We start from the raw sequence: 10456 nt of genomic DNA on the forward strand, positions 1-10456 counted from the left end.
AGTTCTCAGTCTATAGCACAAGACGGCAATCATTTTAGTCTCACAGAGCTCTTGTAAGGCTTCAACAAGTATCTTCGCTAGCATTCCTGGAACATGCTGTTGGTGTTAGGCACCATCCAGTTCTTCTTGACTCATCGTAACCCTACGGACAGCCAAACAAAGCCTTGCCCAGTCCTGGGCCATCCTCACCATGGTTGCTATGCTTGAGCTCATTAGTGCACTTCCTGTTTCAGTCCATCCCGTTGAGGGTCTTCCTCATTTTCTTCATGGACCTTCCCTGACATGGTGTCCTCTTCAAGGGACTGGTGCCTCCTGGCAACATCTCCAAAGCGTTGGAGATAAAGGCTCACCACCCTCATGTGTAAGGAGTATTCCAGGTGTACTTCTTCCGACATAGATCTGTTTGTTATTCTGGCAGCCCATGGTACATTCACTATTCTTTGCCAGGACCATAATTCAAAGGCATCAGCCCTTTGGTCTTTCATATTCATTGTTCCGCTTTTGCATGCATATGAGGTGGTTACAAACATCGTGGCTGGGCCGGTGCACCTTAGTCCTCAAAGTGCCTTTCTGTTTTTTTAATCACCCCAAAGAGAGTCCCCCTACCCCCCAGCCAATTTAGCAAATGTAATGCATCATTGGATCTCCTGACTGCTACCCACATTGGTTTTGATTGTGGATCTAATAAAATGAAATCATGGACAAGCGCAATCATTTTTCCATTTTCTTGATGTTGCTTATTGGTTCTGTTGTGAGGATTCTGTGTTATTTATGTTCAGGTGTAATTGATACTGAAGGCTGTAGTCTTTGATTCGTATCAATAAGGGCTTCAAGTCTTCATTTTCAACAAGCAGTATTGTGTCTTCTGCATATGACAAGTCGGAAATACGTCTCTAATCCCAATGCCAGATTCTTCTTCACATAACCCAGCTGCTGTAGATTCTTTGCTCAGCATACAGATAGTGTAAGTGTGGTAAAAGGATACAACTTGGACACACGGGCCTCTCCTGCTTCTAAGCCAGGCATTATCTTGTCCTGTTTGAGCATCCGTCTCATGGTCATGTAAACAGGTTTTGTCTGCACGAGCACAATCAGGTGTTCTGAAATTCTCATGCTTTTCAGGATTATCCATGATTTACTATGATGCGCACAGGTGACTGTCTTGGCATAGCCAATAAAACACAGGTAAACACCTTTCTGATATTCCCTGCTTTCAGTCAAGATTCATATGACATTGGCAATGATATGCTTCAAACGATGTCCTATTTTGAATCCAGCTTGAATGTCTGGCAATGCCTTATTGATGTATTACTATCACACTTTTAAATCCATCTTCTTTAAAGTTTTACTTGCATGCGATATCAATTACATTATTTGCTCCTTTCTGCATTCTGTTGGATCACCTTGCTTAGTTTGATTGGTTTTGTGTCATCTTAGCTAGGTCAGGATTCTCAGTAGTTTGGCAGTGATACCCCATGATGTAACCGAACATAATGAAATCAATTCCATTATGCGATCTGCAGGGAGCAGGCAAGCAGTTGTGGGAAGATCAGGGCGGAGTGTGATCCCCTTACTCAGGCCACAATCTTGATGAAATTGGAAAGAAGTTTCCTTGGGAGTGTGGCCTACAGTCTATGTAAGTTGACTGTTGGGAAGTTAGCTTGCTTCTTGTTGGATCTGGCTCCTGCTCCTGGTTTATTGACCTCTGATTCTTTGGACTTGAGCCAACGACCCTCTATATTGCCTGCCAACCCAGAGAGCTGCCAGCAGCCTGTTATCTGACCTGCCAATCTTAGATTAATTCCACTCTGCAGCCAGAAACCTGACCTGCTAGGCTTTGTTCAGACACTCTGCATCTACTTAGGCAGCCTCAAACTGCGGCCCACGGGCCACATGGGGCCCGCCGAGGACATTTATCTGGCCCGCCAGGTGTTTTTTCCCCATTTGTTTTTTACTTCAAAATAAGATATGTGCAGTGTGCATTGTTCATTGTTGTTGTTGTTTTTAACTATAGTCCGGCCCTCCAACGGGTCTGAGGGAAAGTGAACTGGCCCCCTGTTTAAAAAGTTTGAGGACCCCTGCCTAGCTCATGGTCTTCCCAGTTTGTCTTCCTGCTTCCCAGTTTGTCAGTCCTTTTAGCTGTGTGGGTCAGGAGAAATCTCTAGCTTAACATCTGACCTATGGATTTGGACTAGACTGTACTCACCCACTTCAAATGTGTGAGCCATTTTCTTGACATAAACTTCTATTTATCTATCTATCTATCATCTATCTATCTATCTATCTATCTATCTATCTATCTCTCTATCTCTCTACTTAAATCACTGGTTTTTCTTCTATAGAGAACCTAATCTAACACAGGTTAGAATAGGCACAGATATGCATCTCTTCCGGTCGTTTGTCTGGTCGCTGTCCTCTAAATTATCTGCATAGATGAAATCTTCCAGTGGTAATCTTTTTGTTGAAACACCTTGCAGAGACAGTGAAGTATTTACTATGGCTCTTTCTGCCATAATCGGAAACTCCCACCCACCTACCTTTCCATGCACGGGTCTGCCATGAAGGTGGGGAGATGCTGACCGGGTGCCTAAGGGCTGAGTCTACTGGAGTGGGTGGGTGCCCCGGCACTAATTCAGGAAGCTGGGTTTGCTGACCCACAGAATTGAAGCCAAGTGCCTCCAGGTTGAGGCTTATAGCAACGTGGTATCCCTTTGGGCATTTGTTAGCAGACTTAACAGAAATCGGTAACATGTGCTGATAAACAACCTTGGACATTTCTCACTGGTATCACAGCTTGTTAACTTCCTTAAGAAACTCTTTAATCATGCATTTTGCCTGTGAGTTCTGTGTAGTCATTGCAATGGCTCTTAGACCCTCGAAGTAAATTATAAAACAGTAAGTCAGTGGACATCTTACTGGGTTGATGTCAATTCCTGGAGCCCTGTTGTTGTTGTTTTTTACTATCCTTCAGTGCAGTTTGGACTTCGTCCTGCAATACCTTTTGTTCTCGATCATATGTTACCTCCTGAAATGACTGAACCGCAACTACATTATTTTGAGGGTAGTATTCTTTTTTGCCCTTTCTCCCAATCATTTTATTGGGGGCTCGGACAGCTCGTAGCACAATCCATACATCCATCTATTGTGTCAAGCACATTTGTTGACATAATCAGTTTCAAATCATTTACTTTCTACTTGAGCCCTTGCTATCAGCTCATTTCCCCCCCTCCCCCATCCTCTGACCCTCATGAACCCTTGATAATTTGTGAATTATTATTATTTTGTCATGTCTTACACTGATGTCTCTCTTCACTCACTTTTTGTTGTCCATCCCCCTAGGAGGAGGTTATATGTAGATTATTGTGATGGGTCCCCTCTTTCTCCTCCCACCTTCCCTTTACCCTCCTGGTATCGCTACTCTCATTATTGGTCCTGAGGGAGTTATCTGTCCTAGATTCCCTGTATTTATAGTTACTATCTGTACCAGTGTACATTCTCTGGTCTAGCTGGATTTATAAGGTCAAATTGGGGTAATGATAGTGGGGTGGTAGTGGGAGCATTAAAGAACTAGAGGAAAGTTGTATGTCTCATCATTGCTACACTACACCCTGACTTGCTTGTCTCTTCCTTGGGACCCTTCTGTAAGGGGATGTCCAATTGTCTACAGATGGGCTCTGGGTCTCCACCCCTCACTCTCCTTCATTCACATTGATATGGCTTTTTGTTCTGGGTGTTTGATGTTTGAGACCTGATCCCATCGACATAGAGGGTAGTGTCCTATCTTCTTTTGACCCTTCCAGCATTGCTCAACACTTTGCTCATGAAGGAAATCCTTCAGTATTATAACTTTTGGGTCAACGTTTTCCTCTGTTCTTTCAGCTTGAGACATTGCTCAATACTTTGCTCATGAAGGTAATCCTTCAGTATTATAACTTTAGGCTTAACGTTTTCCTCTGTTCTTTCAGCTTGAGACATGTGTGTCATTCCCTTTTTGCTTTCTAAATCCAGGTCTTTGCACATTTCATTATGATACTTTATCTTCTTGAACTGCCCTTTGAAATTTTTAGTTCATTGAAAGTTTAGGAGTGGCCATTTAAGGTATAGCTATTGATTTCTCTTTGTTCAGACAAAAGAAAAGTAATGAAAATGGAAAGACATATGGAAACAAGTAGTTCAATGGGTTCACGGACTTCTTGAACACCAGTCACCACAATTCTAAGACCAGAAGAACTAGATAGTTCCCGGTTACCACTATTAGCTATTCTGAAAAGGAGGTTCCTGGAGTGCATGGGGCAGGGAAGGGAAAAGGTAGAACATAACTCAAAATCACCAAAGAGACCAGGTTTACTAGTTGAATGGAGACTGGTACAATCCTTTAGTCATGCTTAGGGTTCAGATTGAATTCACTCCCCACATCTTTAACCCCATAGCTTCCATCAGCCAAACAATAGACAATAGGAGAATGATAACACTTGTGAGGTAAGCACACCTTAGACCACTTGAGAGTAAAGGTACAGCATTTACCCAAGGCCAAAGTTCAGGAGGGTTAGTAAGGAAAGAGAAATAGAAACAGAAAACACAAGGAAAAAGTGGGATAAGTGATGTTAGTTACATTGTGGGGGCCATAATGAATGAGATATAACAAAATATGTTAACTGTTGAATGTAAACCTGATGATCTATGCTGTAAATCTTTACCCAATTAATAATTTAAAATATTTAATGAACAAAATAAACAGAAGGCAATAGGATGATACATACTCATATATAAAATTAAAAAACAAAATAAAACCAAAAAACCTTTCAAGAATTAGAAGCTATGGGTGTTATAGCAAAATGTGTTGAAGAAACTAGTCGGGACTCGGCTCTCAGAAAGAATAGCATCTGGGGTCTTGAAGGTTTGTTTTTAACCAAGCAGTCATCTAAATGAGGCATCAACTAAGTCTACATGGGAGAAGCACATCAGCCCGTGTAATCCAAGGATTATAAACCCAAATCTAAAGGAGGTCATGGCATCAGAGCTTACACTGGCTTTCAGAAGGCTGTGGATGACAGTGGAAGCCCCAAGTCCATTTGCAGGGTCCCCACGTGGATCAAGCCACCAGGGATTCCTGACTCTAGTAGGGATGTGGATCACCCTGTTATTAGACAGGAAGCCCTGTAAGGTGGATTACGGCAGATATAGTTAGGTTAAAATGTACTATCTTATAATTAGATCTCCCTTTGGACACATTTTAAAGCTGTTTCAGTTTAAAAAACAGTGAAAAGGAAATACATGTGGATTAAGGCCCTGGGGCTCCCCTCTGACCATGGACAGGGATGTGAATAGGGTTGCTGTCATGCAGAATGCACTGGCAAGCAGATGGTTAGGTTAAAAGCTAGTACCTTATGATTTGATCCCGCTTATGGTCCATTTACATTCTATCTAGTTTTTAATATCTTTTTATTTCTGTTCAATTGTTATTCTTGTTAGTTTGTTAAAAAAATGTTTTCCTGTATACGAAGTCCAGGATAGGTAAATATATAGAGACAGTATCTGAATTAATGGTTCCTTGTGGGTATGGCAGGGGAGGCTTGGGGTAATGGTGATCTAACAATAAGTACAAACATGGAGAAAATGCTCTAAAATTGATTGGTGTGACAATTATACAGCCCTTCTTGATGTGACTGAACTATTGAATTATATGATATGTGAATTATTTGCCAACAAAGCTGTTGGGAAAAATTCTATCAAGAATTATATACCAGGTATTTATACTATATTCCAGTATAATCTACCTTAATGCTACCTTAATGAATAACATCATTAAACAGGAATTTCCAAGAAGACTAACATACAGTTACAGGGATTGCATCGGAAGATTCCTATTTGGGTGATGCAACTCAATCAGTTACAAACTGGTACTATGTGAGAAATTAAGGATTCTAGAAAATACATTGTTTCTCCATTTTCCAATGAAATAGCTGGAATTGTGTGAATATTGGCTTGGCCCACCTTTCTCATAATGAGAAGTTAGGATGCAATCATTTTCATTGCATGGGTGACTCTGCTACCTGAGAACCTCTTTGAAATGTTGAAAACCAAAGAAGTTTGAGCACTAAGGTGCTTGAGTTGGATCATGGTATTTTCTCTTGCCTAAAATGCATGTGAAAGTTGGAAATTGAGTAAAGAAGACCAAGAAAGAATGGATGCTTTTGAATTATGTTCCTTGGGGAAAGCGTTGAAATATCATGGATTGTGAAAAGCAAAAAACCAAATCTGCCTTGGAATAAGTGCCGCCAAAATGTTCCTGAAAGACAAGGATGGAGAGACTTGGTCTCATGTACTGGAGGGGACATGTTGTCAAGGAAATCAGTCTCTAGGCTGAAGAAGGACATCATGCTTGATAAAGCAAAGGATCAGTGGAATATAGGAAGGCCCTCAAAAACTTGGATTGACACAGTGGCTGCAACAGTGGGCTCAAAAATAATGATTGTGCACATGATGCAGAAGCTATTTTGTTTTATTGTACATAGGGTCTCCATAAGTCCAAACAACTTGATGCCATCTAACAATAAGAACAAACAGGATGGGATCACATATAATGCACCCATCTCCATTGTGAGATATTCTCAGGCAGATAATCCTTTGAAAAGGAATTCCCTGAGGGCATGATCTGAAACTAGTACATTCAGATAGTCTTACTTACAAAGATACTGAGAGTCTGTCGCTCTTGGTGGATCCTGCCTCTGCTTTGGCCTCCCTTGATCAACCAACAGTTCTAGGTTCTTAAAAAAAAAAATCATTTTATTAGGGGCTCATACAACTCTTATCACAATCCATACATATGTCAATTGTGTAAAGCACATCTTTACATTCATTGCCTTCATCATTCTCAAAACATTTGCTCTCCACTTAAGCCCCTGGCATCAGGTCCTCATTTTTTCCCTTCCCTCTACGTTGCCTACTCTCTCATGAGCCCTTGATAATTTATAAATTATTATTTTGTCATATCTTGCCCTGTTTGATGTCTCCCTTCACCCACTTTTCTGTTGTCGGGCCCCAGGGAGGAGGTCACATGTAGATCCTTGTAATCGGTTCCTTCTTTCCAACCCACTCTCCCTCTACCCAACCAGTATCGCCACTCTCAGCACTGGTTCTGAAGGGATCATCCACTCTGGATTCCCTGTGCTTCCAGTTCCTGTCTGTACCAGTGTACACCCTCTGGTCTAGCCAGACTTGCAAGGTAGAATTCGGATCATGATAGTCAGGGGGTGGGTGGGGGGAAGGAGGAAACATTTAGGAACTAGAAGAAAGTTGTATTTTTCATCACACCTTGACTGGCTTGTCTCCTCCCCTTGACCCCTCTGCAAGAGGATCTCCAGTGGCCCACAAATGGGCTTTGAGTCTCCACTCTGCACCCCCACCCACTCATTTACTATGGTATGATTTTTTTTTGTTCTGATGATGCATTATACTTGATCCCTTCAACACCTCGTGATCGCACAGGCTGGTGTGCTTCTGCCATGTGGGCTTTGTTGCTTCTGAGCTAGATGGCCACTTGTTTACCTTCAAGCCTTTAAGACCCCAGACACTATACCTTTTGATAGTCGGGCACCATCAGCTTTCATCACCACATTTGCTTATGCACCCATTTGTCTTCAGCGATCCCATCATGGAGGTGTGTACCCAATGATATGATTTTTTATTCTTTCATGCTTGATAACTGATCCCTTCGGCATCTTGTGATCACACAGGCTGGTGTGTTCTTCCAAGTGGGCTTTGTTGCTTCTAAGCTGGATAGCCACTTGTTTACCCTCAAGCTTTTAAGACCCCAGACGCTATACCTTTTGATAGCTGGGCACCATCAGCTTCCTTCACCACATTTGCTTATTCACCCACTGTGTCTTCAGCGGTGGGTTCTAGGTTCTTGAGCCAGCTGCCTGCCTTGTTGCTGCCCCAAATTGGGTTCATTTTTCCATCAATCTGCTATTTGACCTGCTGATCTTACAATGATTTCAGTCTGCACTTCTGTTCATCAGGAGAAGCTTCCAGCTGGAAGTCTTACTGTTGGATTTGGAACAGACCAGCGTCCACAACCAGCAACTGAAAATATCGGATTTCTAGGAAAAACGCTGGCAGTGGCGAGGGCAGAAGAGCTGGAGCCCGAGCCTGGCACCTCGCTGTCCTTCCTGGGATCCGTGCTCCTGTCTGATTCACAGGTTGAGCATCAGTGGGGCAGGTGGGCCCAGCAGAGGCAAACCTGTTCCTGGTCCCAGGCCCCTCCTAGTGTTCAGTTCCACATCCCCTGATAGCTTCCCCAGTCTCTCAGAGGGTGGCTGCCGCCAGGAGCCACCAGCAGACCCTGCAGGAGCGGCTAAGGCTGCGGGAGGAGGGGGAGCGGAGGAGACCCAGCGGCTGGCCAAGAAGGAGGCCAAAGAGAGGAAGAAGGGGGAGAAGATGGACTGGGCATGGAGTACATGGGTAACACCAAAACCGACGGTTCCTTTGGTGACAACAACCTTCTGGGCACCTTCATCGGGAACAAGACCCTGGAGAAGAAAGGCATCGGCCACCTGGGGGAGGAGCTGAAGGAGAGGCGAGCCAGGAGGACAACGCTGTGGAGCTGCAGAGGGTGAAGCAGCTGTGTCTGGAGCGGGAGCAGGGACAAGGCCCTGTGGGAGCAGGAACTGGGAATGCTTCAGCACAAGGAGGCGGAGCACTTTCAGACACTGGGAGGAGCGGGAGCGCAACTGCCATCTCCATCAGGCCCAGTTTCACTCTCAGATCCGCATCCGGGACGGGCAGGCCAAGCCCATCGACCTGCTGGGCAAGTCCATCCGTGCCGAGGACGACGACCTGGCCGTGGCGCTGCGTGAACCGTATGCCTTCCTCACTGGGCTGACGGTGGCAGACCCGGAGGACCTCCTGGAGGATATCGGAGCAGAGCAAGGACGAGGACATGGGGATGGACATGACCTTCATCACCAGGGAAGAGAGCTCCAAGCTCCGCCAGCTCCAGTCCCAGTGAGTGCAGCGAGGGCGTCAACGCATGGTCAGCTCAGACTGCAGTTGGTCTTCAAGGGCAAGACGGACGGCCCGCTGCAGGCCATCTGCCAGGGCATTGAGGGCAGCATCCCCCTGGGGACCCACCCTGGACACGGGCGACTGGGAGTTCCTGCTGCGCACTGGGGCGGGGTGGGGGGTGGGACCCGCTCAGCGAGCCACACTAGGCCTTGCTGCCGCAGAAGCGGTACCCCTGGAGCAGGAGCAGGGCGTGGAGAGTGGCTCCCTGGTCCCCATCCTCAAGACCCAGCTGCCCTCGCCCAGCTGCAGCCCTGAGCCCAAGGAGCCAGCGGCAAAATTCTCCATTGAGCACCCTCGTGCTGCCGCTGGACACCCATGGGCTTGAGCATTCCCCCCTCCTCCCACCCCCATCGGACCTGCAGCAGCCACTGACCCGCAAGGACTACCTGTGGGACTTCCTGGAGGCCTGCGGCCACAATAAGGACGAGGCCACGCTGTGCTTCCACACCGGCTGCCGCTCCTCCACCACCCCTAGCCTTACGAGGACGTCGCCTTCAAGATCAGCTCATCAACCGTGATTGGGCCTACTAGCACCGCCAAGGCTTCGGCTGTCAGTCCCCCAACAGCATCTTCCAGCTCTGGCTCCATTTCAAACACTACTGCTACCTACCAGCCGTGACAACCCATATCCCGGACACCCAGACAGGAGGGAGGGATGCTGTTGGCCTGCCCCTCCCGCACACCCCTTGCATCTGGACAGAGGGACAGGGGCTGCTGCTAGCCTACCCCCAACCCCCCTTGGCCTCCTGGACCCAAATAGGGTCCTGGGGACACTGCTGGCCTGCCCCACCCCTGGGCCACTTGTGGCCCAGACAGAGGGGTCAGGGAGGCACCGGTGGCATTTCCCTGGGGCCACTGTCAGGCTGAAGCTACTCCTCTTTGCTCTGCCTCAGTCTCCCTCTCCGGGAAATGCGCCTGGAGTGAGGGGGAGGGGAGGGCCCAGCCCCATGGAGACAGCAATAGCTGACTGGTCCTGACCTAGAGCTGGACTGAGTGAGGCCGGGCTAGGCTCTGAGTGAGGAGAGCACTTGTTTACTATTATTTGTTCATGATAGAAAGGAAAGTGGCTGAATCATGTTATTTATTACAACTTGTTTACTTAGAGAGGAAACTAGCTGCATCATGCTATTTACCACTGAACTTGTTTACCACTGACCTGTTTACTTGAGAAAGGAAACTAGTCAAATCATGCTGACGTCAACAATCACGTCCATACATAGTATACAAGCAGCACCCTGAAGCCACAGAGCTCAGCTCTCCTACGACGCAGGCACCTGCATGGAGAGAGTGCCGGCCTGGGGTGAATACACGTGGAATGTAGCCTTCATGTGTGCTGTGGGTATTGAGGATAACTAAGCTGATAGAACTTTGTTTGATCTTTGGAGTGTAT

The 10456-nt window shown here is 46.1% G+C and overlaps 1 pseudogene; it reads left to right on the forward strand.

Moving 5' to 3' along the window:
* The first annotated feature begins 6283 nt into the window (after positions 1 to 6283).
* Positions 6284 to 9391, forward strand: LOC142422686 (splicing factor Cactin pseudogene; annotated as a pseudogene).
* The last annotated feature ends 1065 nt before the right edge of the window (positions 9392 to 10456 follow it).

Source organism: Tenrec ecaudatus, chromosome 12, assembly GCF_050624435.1.
Source record: "Tenrec ecaudatus isolate mTenEca1 chromosome 12, mTenEca1.hap1, whole genome shotgun sequence".
NCBI lineage: Eukaryota > Metazoa > Chordata > Mammalia > Afrosoricida > Tenrecidae > Tenrec > Tenrec ecaudatus.